Here is a 12,311-nt window from a genome sequence, read left to right on the forward strand (position 1 = left end):
ATGAAATTGTTTCATATAATATTTAATGAAATTTTAATGAAACTGTTTCATGTATTTCTCTAAAATTAAAATAATGAACATGATAATATTCATGATTAACACCCTACATAATAAAAATGGTTAATCAACCTCTTATAATTACAAAAAAAATGAACAAAATAAAAAATTATGATTGGTTGAATGAGGTTTTCACGGTTTTTACAAATTGAGTGGTTTTTATTTGAACGCTCCCCTATATATATATATATATATATTCAAATTTGTTTGGACACTTTGGTCAAATTTCATTCCATTCCTTAAACGGACGGATGTGGGATTCAAAAAGATGAAGATGATTACCGTTTGGCGTATATCCTCTCCATGCAGATCTTGAAGGATATCAAGAAATCGATCCAATAAGAGAGCATCACACTCCACCAATTTATCATCGTCTGAGACTTTACCAGGTGCCAATAGCCTCAATTGGGCATCGTTTGAAGCCATCTTCTCCAAATTCTGGCTTGCCATTTTCACAAAACTCAATCAGCAAGTTTCTGTGAGTGTTTATAGAGCTTCTGATATTTTCAACTGCAATCACGGGAATAGGAGGGTTAAAGAATGAAAACCATCAAGGGTGATGAATCTCGTGATACCAACATAAAGATTAAGGAATTGGAACTGGAATTGGAATTGGAATCGGAATTGGAATTGGAATTCGAAAACATGGGGAGGAAGGGAATTTGAGTATTAACCCTCCTATTGCCTGGATTGTTCATTACCAAAATCCTTAAACCATGGATAAAAAGCTAGTCCTTAAACCCTAGGATTCTCTATTAGTGGATGATTTAAACAACAATGACTCAAAATGTGTCATATTTATAAAGTTCTGTAAGAAAATTGTTTTCCTAAATACATCGTCAGAATCATTCCAAGAAACCAAGCCTAAGATTTTCTTTAATTTTTTAAGGGTGCGTTTGATACAAAAAAAAGATAGAATAGGATGGTTGTCCAGCGTTTATTAAGATATTTCATGACAGAATAAAACATGACATAACCGATTAAAATGACCAATTTATCCCTTGTGAAATGTTTAGTGTTTTTTCACTAAATAATCAATCTAAATGTTAATAAGTACTATTTAAAAATATAAAAAAAAATCTAAAATAAATATTAATTAAAAACTCACATTCATAAATCAAAAGAATTAAACATCATGTTTACCAACACAAAAGTTGAAATGTTTACTATTGTGTACCAAAAGACTTAAACACAAAAGATCAAATGTTTACTATTGTGTACAATAGGATCTAAACACAAAAGATCATATGTTTACCAACTAACATCACAAGTCTAACTTTTTTAAAATGGTCCTCATAAATCTTGACTTAAAAGTAGCATTAATGTTATTCCAAAGGCATAGATGAATTGGATTATCTGCAAAATACATGTTAATAACAATAATCTGGTCATCATTAAAACTCATGTTGCTTAACTCATAGGACATACTTTGTAAACCCGGAGTACCAACAATTGATACCAACTTACCCATTTCCTCGGATAACGATTGCAGCCCCTTTTCAATCAATTTGATTGCATCTTTAGAAACACCAATTTTTCTCTTTCTCTTTTTGGATGATGTTTCTACATCTTGTGGAATGGAGGATGCAGAAGCGCCATTAGAAGGAGTAGACAAAGGCACTTTCAATTCTTCGGTCTCAGCACCGACTTCACTTTCTAGATTGATGTGCTCCAATGCATCCGAGACAGATTCCGCCATCGATCATGTAGCTCAATCTTTTCTAAATATCATCTTCAATCGCTCATATTGGAGAAACGGTTTGTTGGCAATATGGTTTTTGCTTGGATGTTTCTATAAAAAAAAGAATGCATATATATATATATATATATATATATATATATATAGGGTATATTTCAAATACAACCCACCCTATTCTTACAACCAATACAACCTTTTTCCAACCAATCAATGAATTTCTTTTTTTTTAATTATTTTTTAATTGAAAAGGTTAAATATGTCATTTACTAAATTTAGATTATTATAAGTATTTTTAATTAAAAATAAATGATATTCTATTTATGGTGATTCATTCATCAGTTATGGAAATGGAATCATAAATTAAACAAAATGATTTGGCATAAGTTATGGGATTGCATTAGTGTTTCGTAACTTAAACAATGGTGGTCAATTTCATAAGATTGGAATTGAATAGTTTTATAGTTTCTTCAGTAGCTGTATAGAATCCAGTATTAAAATTATGGATTATATGTCATTCAACGAGACTTTCAGTAAGGATATCGTCGAAGAAAGCAGTGTTTTCAATTCCATGAACGACTGTCAAGGTTTTGATTATGGTGATGAAAATCAACCGCAGTTAACGATGAAACAATAAAAGATCAACGCAATTATTCAATGAGGAATGAAGATGGCTGTAACGATCGAAACGAAACATTAAGTGAGCACAACGATGGAGTTTTTGTAGATTTTGTCGATGATGACGTTGCATCGTTGAGCAATGAAGCTGAAGGTATTGGTTTGCTTTCATTGTTGTAGGTTGGCTTTGAGAATACACAATAGTCGATGATGATGTTATTGATGCACACCTCTCGTATTTGTTATTGTTGCTGCCGTTTACAAGAATGCGGAGAATTAATTTTGTTGTCTAATGAAAATTGTTTCAGAAGTTTTATAAGTTGATGAAACGTGTTTGAGTAGTGTAAAAGAACATGATTTGAAGCAGTGATTATCGCATTTTAAGTTATATAAACGTTTATGAATCCTGTTTCATATGCTTCTGTCTTATGCACTGTAACAACATGTTAATGAACCTAAAAACTGTTTTCATGATGCTATTAATGAAACTAAATGCAATGTAACATGTTGTTAATGAATCTATATGTTTCATTAGTTGGAAAGATGGAACGAAGACAAATTTGTTACTTTTACGGACCAACTGTAATTTAGTAATTGAAATTTTTTTGATTTGTTTGATTTTGTAGATTATCGATCTGATGGCATGGAGGAAACAAACGATGGGTCGAAATGTTGGTTTCCTAATGTAGACGCAGAATATAAGCCGAAGGTGGGTGATGGATTTGAGATTGTAGAATCGGCTGAGAAAATGTACCGGAAGTGTGCTAATGAAGCTGGGTTTGATGTACGTTTGTCTAAGAAGATAAATAAGATTGGTCGTATCACGTCTCGATTTTATGTGTGTAGTAAGGAAGGAAGGCCACCAAGTAAGTATTTTGATTCCTTAGATGTTCTTCCAGGTGATCGCAGGATCCGCAATTCAAATGTAAAGCGTTCCGATTGTGGAGCATGTTTCAAGATTCATTATGTTAAAGAACGGAGACAATATGAAGTTTACATATTTATTGGGCAACACAATCACATGCTTTTTAATAAGGAGGAGATGAGGTTTTCACGTTCTAAAAGGCAACTACATTACACTGATCACAAAAATGTATTTCATGGTTCTAGTTCGAAGGTTGGTGTCACCAAATCTCATAGATTTAGGAAAGCAATTACAGGTGGTGTAGATTGCTCGGGTGGCACCATAAGAGATCATCAAAACTTCAAACTCGATATGGCTTATTTTGTTGGCAATAAAGACGCGCAAATGTTGTATATATATATATATATTAATCACTATCCATATGAAATTAAGTATCAAAAGTGTTGCCTTCAATTATTTCTCTAATACTTGAGCATCCACCATTACGGATTGATGAGCATCATTCCAACCACTTGTATTTAACATGTCATAAGCAGCTGAATATATATCTTTGAGCCACTTCATTTTGTTTTGGATATGTTTAGATTTTATATTGAGTCCCGGGATCATTTCACGCATTTTTAAGGCTATTTGCTTATATGTGCCGGTCCGAAAACATCCATTATCACTCCTATCATCGACGGCTACAATCTCTTGTAGAATGCTAATCAATACATTATCTTCTTGGATACTCCAATTACATCTATCCGCCATCTTTTAAATTCCAAAATCGAAATATGACAATAGTAATAAAACAATACGTTATGATAAGCATTTTAAAAACTCAACAATAGTAATAAAAATGATACGTTACGATAACATTTTAAAATTCAACATTAGAAATAAAAACAATGCATTACGATAACATTTTAAAATTCAAAAATAGTAATAAATCAATACATTGAGCCCATTCATCTACTTGTCATCCACGATTGAAACATCTCTTGGGCTATGTCATCTCTCCACTTAGTCCACTCATTACTTGATTCAACAACACCAATAGATTCAACATCATCATTGGATTTAACTTGCTCTTCCCCGATAGGCATATCTTTAGTACGAATGTCGTGTTTTCCTCTGGATCAAGAACCCTGTACATCCTAATAAAATTATGTAGCAACGCACATGCTATGACCATTCTTCCTTGAAGTTTTATTGGATAGAAAGAAGGACTTCGCAATATGGCCCAATGTTTCTTCAAAATACCAAAACACCTTTCTATGATATTTCTAGCTTGTGAGTGTTTCATGTTAAAATATTCTTCCTTATTTGTAGGTGTATGACCAATGTGTTCCCATTCTCGTAGATGATACCTAGTACTTCTATATGGTGCCAAAAATCCGTTACCGTTGACATATCCTGCACAGGCAAATAGTAATTACCCAATGGGACCTTTAAACCATTATTCCTTGTAAATGCATCTCGTAGTACTCTAGAATTTAAGGACTATATATGTGTGGATGCCATGATCATTTTAGACATCATGAAAACATCTCAATATTGGTGCCCACAACATTGAGTCTAGAATAAGAAGTTCACATTAGATGCAATCTAACAAGTCAAGTGATCAAATGATTCATGTTTCGTACAAATAGTGATGCCATATTTTGAGTGCAAAAATGACTGCTGCCAACTGAAAATCATGAGTAGGGTAGTTCAATTGATAAGGTTTGAACTGGCGAGAAGCATAGACAATCACTTTGTCGTGCTGCATTAGAACACAACCACAACCGCTTTTAGAAGCATCACTATAAATCTGGAAACCTCCTGACCCAGATGGCAATGCATGAACGGGCATTGTAATCAATCTCTTTCTTTGTTCTTCAAAACTCTTTAATTGTTCTTCACCCCAAGCAAATTTAACTCTTTTTCGAAGAAGTTTAGTCATAGGTGGCGCGATCCGGGAAAAGTTTTCGATAAACCGTCGATAGTAACCGGTCAAACCCAAGAAACTTCGGACTTCTGAAACATTTGTTGGCTTTGTCCAATTAGTGATGGCTTCAACCTTTTTCAGGATCAAATTTATTGCCTTCGCCGGAGATAACGTGGCCTAAAATGCCACTTGCTCCAACCAGAATTCATATTTAGAAAACTTTGAGTACAACTTCTTATTTTGAAGAGTTTCTAAAGCAATACGGAAGTGAGTTTCAAGATATTTTTTCGACTTTGAATAAATGAGAATATCATCAATGAAAATGATAATGAAGTCGTCCAAATAATCCTTGAAAGCTCGGTATCATAAGATCCCTAAAGACTGCTGGAGCATTAGTTAACCCGAATGGTATAACAATAAATTCGTAATGACAATATCGAGTACGGAATGCAGTCTTAGGAATATCTTGATCTCTGATTCGGAGTTGATGATACCCAAATCTTAGGTCGATCTTAGAAAAATACTTTGCTCCTTGGAGTTGATCGAAGAGATCGTCAATACAGGGTAAAGAATATTTATTACATACCGTGACCAAGTTCAGTTCATAATAGTCAATACACAACCGCATCAATTTGTCTTTCTTTTTAACGAATAGGACCGGTGCACCCCATGAAGATACATTGGGTCGAATAAAACCTCGATTACAGAGGTCCTCAAGTTTCTCCTTAAGTTCTTTCATCTCAGATGGAGCCATACGATATGGAGCCTTTGAAATAGGGGCAGCTCCCGGAACAAGATCAATTGTAAATTCAACTTCTCTTTCTGGAGGGACTATTGGAAGTTCATCCGGAAAGACATCCTGAAATTGGTTAACAACAAAAATATCTTCAAGTTTAAGGCATACCTATCTAGGGTCTTGTAGTGCATCCAAGAACCCTTCACATCCTTGCCATATCATTGCCCAAAATTTCATTGCAGATATAGCACGAGTCCTCTTCTCAAGTGAAACACCCTGGAACACATATTCGGGTTCATTGACATGACAGAAATGATTTGTTTGGCTTTGCAGTCGATTGTCACTCGGTGTTTAGACAACCAATCCATCCCAAGGATGATATCGAAGTGATCCATTTTCATCGGAAGTAAGTAACCTCCCAAATTCGATAGTCAATAAATAATGGACAGTTTGAAAAATCACCAAGTATACATACTGAACTACCCATAGGAGTAGTAATATGTAATAGGAACTTAGTGGATTGTTCATACGATTTAAGATTTTCTTCAAAGTTTTCAGAAACAATCGAGTGCGTAACACCTATATCAAATAAAACATATACATCTCTACCATCAATAAAAAAGGATAGCAAAAACCATACACGTAGTAGATTTGTCAACAAATAGGCTAAACACTCAACTACCAGCAGTATATTGATTATCTCTATCTTTTGAATTATCTTTTGGCCCTTGTTTACAATCATGAGCTAGATGACCCTGTTGACCGTAGTTATAGCAGGGGCTGGTCATTCGAAGATATGGGTCAGGATGATGTCTAAAACCACAGTCTTTACACCGTAACAGAGAAGTTGTATTAAAAAAAAACTTTTACTATAAGTTTCCTGAGATGAAAGTGGAGATCTGTAATTCACTTGTTTTCACTGACCTTTCCGATTAGTTCCTCATCTGCTAGAACTTCCTTGAAACACATCTCTGTTTTGTTTTGTTTTGTACCACTATCACCTTGACAAAGTATAGAGTTTAGTCGTTTCCTTTCAATGTTCCTCGCAGCATCAACAACTTGGGCAATGCTCGTGAGGTGTTTATTGATAATTTTAGGTCTAAATTTTATGTTGAGGGTCCATTTGAACTTATTAACTTGATTTTCCATCGTACCAACCATAATACCCACAAAACTAGCCAATCGTAGAAATCTGGCAACAAATTTGGATATAGATTCGTCTTCTTTTTGTTTGACTGTTGCATACTCTTGAACATACTCCTCTTTGTCTGTCGTAGTAGTATTGCTGATAGAAGACTTCTTTGAATCCTGAGCAAGGTAACTGTTCAACAACTCGGTCCCTTCCGTACGATTACTTCCAAACTTGCCACCAACGATTGGCATCACTTTCAAGTTTATAAGTGGCAAGTTCCACTCCAATTCTATTAAAACAACCTAAGACTTGGAAGATCTTTTCAAGATGTGATATCCAATCTTCAGCCTTAACAGGAGTGGCTACTGAAGTAAAAATACAAGGCTTTTGTTTATGAAACCTCTCCAACTATTGATGGATATCAACAAGGTCACTGCTAGTGTCAGTTTCTTGATCCCTACTTTTTGGCTTGTAGTTCCCGGTATTAAAATTTGGGTTTTCACCAGTTTAACGTAATGTTTCCACCGTCTGTGTAATAATACCCGGTAGCATCTCGCTAACTGTTTCGTGGACAGCTGCAATCACATTAGGATCAAGTTGAGTTATTGGTGGAGGATTTGTTTCAATTTCAGACCCAGTTCAGTTTCTCTTGGGTCTAGCTGTGTGATAACCGGGTTATCGGATATAAAGTTTGGGGTTGTTTTTGAATAAAGGCATAAAGTTGAGGGGTTTGTTTTGTTAATGTGCTTAAAATGTTTTAAACTCCACACCGCCTCATATTTATTTATGCATATTACTTGAGATATTTTGTGTTATCTCTTGGGGTGTGGTGAAAAGTAAGAGAGAAAGAGGAAACAAGTTTCTGTGTGTATGATTGAGTTCGAGTAAACAAAAAACAGAGGAAGGAAAAGAAGAACTGATTTTGTGATTCTTGACTAAATAATTGTTTATGTTTATCTGTATCTCTTTGTGATCATAGGGTGAGTTTTATTTTAAAAACTTTCCTTTTACAATGTTTAAACAGAATCGTATGGTTCTCTACATGGGAGTGTTTTGAAACTGTATTATGGGATAAGGGTGACATAATCAATTGTATATGAGAACTAGGATTGTTTTTAATCAAAATGAAGAATTGTTATCGCATCTTTATACTGGATGACCTTGGGTCATCACATCCTATTGATGCAATGAGATGTTTTTATCGCATCCTTATGATGCGAGAAGGATGTTTGTCGCATCCTTGTGATGCGACAAATTGATTTGTCCCATTCTATTGATGCCACAAGATGTGTTTATCACATGTATTGGATGCAATGATATGGGTTCTCGTACCTGTGTGATGCAAGGAAATGGGGTTGTCTTACCTTTGTGATGCGAGAAAATTATGGTTTATCTATATGATGTGATAAGTTTATGTGTTAAGCGATAAAGGGTTTACTCAGTTATTGGACACGATAAATGGGTGTTGTCTCATCTTATTGATGCAATAAAAGATTGTTTTGATAAAATGTTGTTTATTTGTAAATTATGCAAATATGGGTTTATAAAAATGTTTTGGTGATTTCACCCTATAATAGCAATCAAAAGGGATTTTTCACTAGACCTCATGGTCTAACCCTCATTTTGGTGTTTTAAAATGTGCATTACAGGTTGGGCACAACCGAAGGAAAAGGGGAAGGGAAAATTATAGAGGTATTCATAAATTACTTTCATATATGGACTTTTGAAGATATGATATTATCTGTACCTGAATACTTGTTATGTATACAAGTTTTTGTATTGAGATTAAGTGGAAAAAATTGGTAGCTACTTTTATAATATAGCTTTTATATATTTTGAGACCAAATGTATAACTTTGTATTTCATGACATATGAAAATATGTGGTTATTTGCAAATGTGATTTCTGGGGTGTTACAACCTGTTATTGCCGGTACTCTTCTTAACAGCATTTGGAACTAATACAAATAACAGGGAAACCATTTGCTCGATTAGATTAAAAAAGAAACAAAGCATACGAGATTTCAAATAATTAACATGTGTAGAGCCTAGGATAATCCTATCTTACTTCTACCCATTCCTCACAGATCAAACCCAAATTGTACTACATGATCATAACACCCCCGTCTCGCGTGGCTAAAGACGAAAGATGCCACAATTAGTTTAAAAAAATTACAATTCAACACATTATATATATTAGAGCAGCTAATATAATTTACCAAAAGATATTTACATAACCACAAACGGAGATAACAACGTGTCTCAAAATACGGTCCGAAAATACAAGTATATCTACATTAGTCATCAAAAGTTTAACAAAAGTATGTTATAATGGGTTATCTTTAGTATTTTCATCTTCGTAGCTCTCATCCCAAGATTCCTGCTAAGTTATTTACCTGTTGAAGACAAAAAAATCTCGGCTGAGTTTAATGCTCAGTGAATGAATAATAATAAATAAACAATGAATATGAGATAACATGTTCAAAAGAAATACATAATATTAAGTGATAATCCAAAAGAAAGTCAAAATGCCCCGAAGGCATGTCAAAGGTCTGAAGACTAAACTGCATCACGAGGACGCCTTGTTCCCAAAGGATGATCAGTCCGTTCGGGCATGAGTGAGGAAAGGGGTGCCGGCACAACACAACAATCATCTCCATGAATTTAACCATAGTCATAAGTTATTATCCGATAACGATTCATAGGATCGATCCATACGCCCTCTATTTGACCGGTACATAGTCAAGTCCACCTTTAAGGACTATATATGTGAGGACGCCATGATCGTTTTAGCCATCATGGAAACATTTCAAGACCGGTGCCCCCAACATTGAGTCTAGAATAAGAATTTCATAATAGATACAATCTAACAAGTTAAGTGATCAAGTGATTCATGTTCCAATAAGAAAGTAAGTCATATATCAAAAAGAAATAATAACTCAGTAGAATGAGAATTTGGAACCAACATATTCGGGATTTATGATAAGTTATTTGAATTAGGAAGCCTTATGCAAATGACTATTCCCGTGTCAAATAAAATATGAAATTCGTACCTTAACCGAATTTGATAATTAATGCATGATCAAATCGAATTCATGATTAAGTTTGACTTGTTCGCGTGCCTAACGAATGCATAAATGGGTTGTTATTTGCAAGACATGAAAACCATAACATAATTCTTTTGATAAAGTTACTTAGGTATTAATGGTATAAAAACAACATAGACATCAAGAAGTACAGCCGGATACGAATTGAGAACTTAAACGTAACACTTAGCCTTATGCACTTTTGTTCCAACAATTTTTGTTCTTCTTTCTTTGAGCATTTTCACCCTACTTAGAGGCCAATCCAGATTATATTATCTAAATAAAAGTTGCAGTATAGTATCATGTGAGTTTATTAGTTTTTGAATCATCTCATTTGGATCATCCATCTATTTATATGAATTTTACAAAACAACAACTATAATCTCATGTATACGGCGAACATCCCTAAAAACACACCATTTTGAGTTACTTAGAGACACAATTGGGTTTTAGACCCTTCATAACAGTTGTAATATATAGTAAGAGCTTTTTACCTGAAAAATATGAGCTTATTTATAATTACGATTTATGAGTTATGCACTGTTAAACTATTGGACTTGAATATGTCCATAAATCCAATTTTCATATCCCAACTCACTTTTAGTATCCAAACTTCAATGATTTGCAACACTTAAATGCTCCAAACATATCTTAACATACTAGACATTAAAACAAAGTTCAATGGTCATTATCCTAAGCTTAATCATGCATATTTGTTCTCTTAGGCATTTAATCGAAGACTTAGTATGCGGTTTAACTTATACACACACCTTAACTATATTGAATCCATAATTTACCCTTTTTCTTTCTATATCAATTTTAGCTAATCCAATCATTCTAAAACATGTATCTCACCATAAATTGTAAATATTAATTCATATACCAATTATATACACAATTATAAACCAACCTCAAATATTCTACCATAAACACTGATAAAAAACAAAAAAGATTTATACCTTTAGGAAAGGTTTGAAAGATAGATTCCGAATATATGATTATTTCTTTGATTCCCTTTGTAACTTGAAAGAATTTTTAGAGAGAGAGTATGAAAAAAATGAGACGGTGATCAAAGAAAACAACACAAGGATGACTGTGTGTAATTTACTCTACTTTACACACACACATATATATATATATAGGGGACTAATCAAATAAGAACTAAATATTTTGTGGTAACTGTGAGGTCTAATATGAATCAATCATTTAGATAGTTAATGTTATTTACTAAAATAAAACAAAAGGTAAATTAGTAAATTGTGTTGATTATTCAATTTACTTTAATTAGTTTAATATTTCAATTTGCTTTAATTACTTTAATTATTTTAATATATGTATATACACACACCCATAGATACACAAGGACCAAATCCGATGGCCTTCTCCGACACCCACCACCACTCCGGTGACCTCCTCCGATCATCTTGTCTGGCCAAGACGCTGTATTCGATGATCGACCACTAAATAGTGGTACCACAATTGGTATCATAGTGGTACCACAGTTGGTATCACAGTGGTATCAAAGTTTTACTTGGTATGTTTTGGATATCACATTGTGTATCTTGGCGTATTTTGGATATTACATGGTGTTCGTCGGAGGCTGGAGGTAGAAGAGATAAAAATTTTAAAATACCAAAATGTCCTTCAATTATAATTTTAAGTCGAATTACTAAAAAGATTAGTTTCCTAATTTATCCATTGATTTGTGGTTGAGATTGGATCTCACAGTTATCATAAACTAATCAATTAATTATGATCAATACTTTATATTAGAAAATAATCAAAACTTATATGAAATTACATATTCATCAAATTAAATGGACGGTAGAGATTGAGTTGTATTGGTTGTACAAGAGGTTGTATAATAACCTATCTATCTCTCTCTCTCTCTCTCTCTCTCTCTCTCTCTATATATATATATATATATACTATAAAATATTTGACAAAAACTCTTAAAAACATTTTTTTTATGCATGAAATACTGTTTATTGATGCATATTACTTAAAATTTAAGATTACAAGTAAATTGTGCGTATATACAACTTATTAAAGCTCCATATTTGAATTCGTCTAACTAACTGCAGATAAACACAATCAAATATTGGATAAACATCTCATCTTAAATATAAAAAATCTAAAATATAATTAGGATAATCATTGATAATTAACAGAATACTTAGTTATTATCTTTATAAAAAATTATATTATTAA

At 33.3% G+C, this 12,311-nt stretch overlaps 1 pseudogene; it reads right to left on the reverse strand.

Moving 5' to 3' along the window:
- LOC112501646 overlaps positions 1-507 on the reverse strand; it is a 7,432-nt pseudogene extending 6,925 nt beyond the window's left edge.
- Positions 508-12,311: the final 11,804 nt, after the last annotated feature.

The sequence above is a fragment of the Cynara cardunculus genome, unplaced genomic scaffold (assembly GCF_001531365.2).
Source record: "Cynara cardunculus var. scolymus isolate 2C unplaced genomic scaffold, CcrdV1 Un_Scaffold_363, whole genome shotgun sequence".
Classification (NCBI taxonomy): domain Eukaryota; kingdom Viridiplantae; phylum Streptophyta; class Magnoliopsida; order Asterales; family Asteraceae; genus Cynara; species Cynara cardunculus.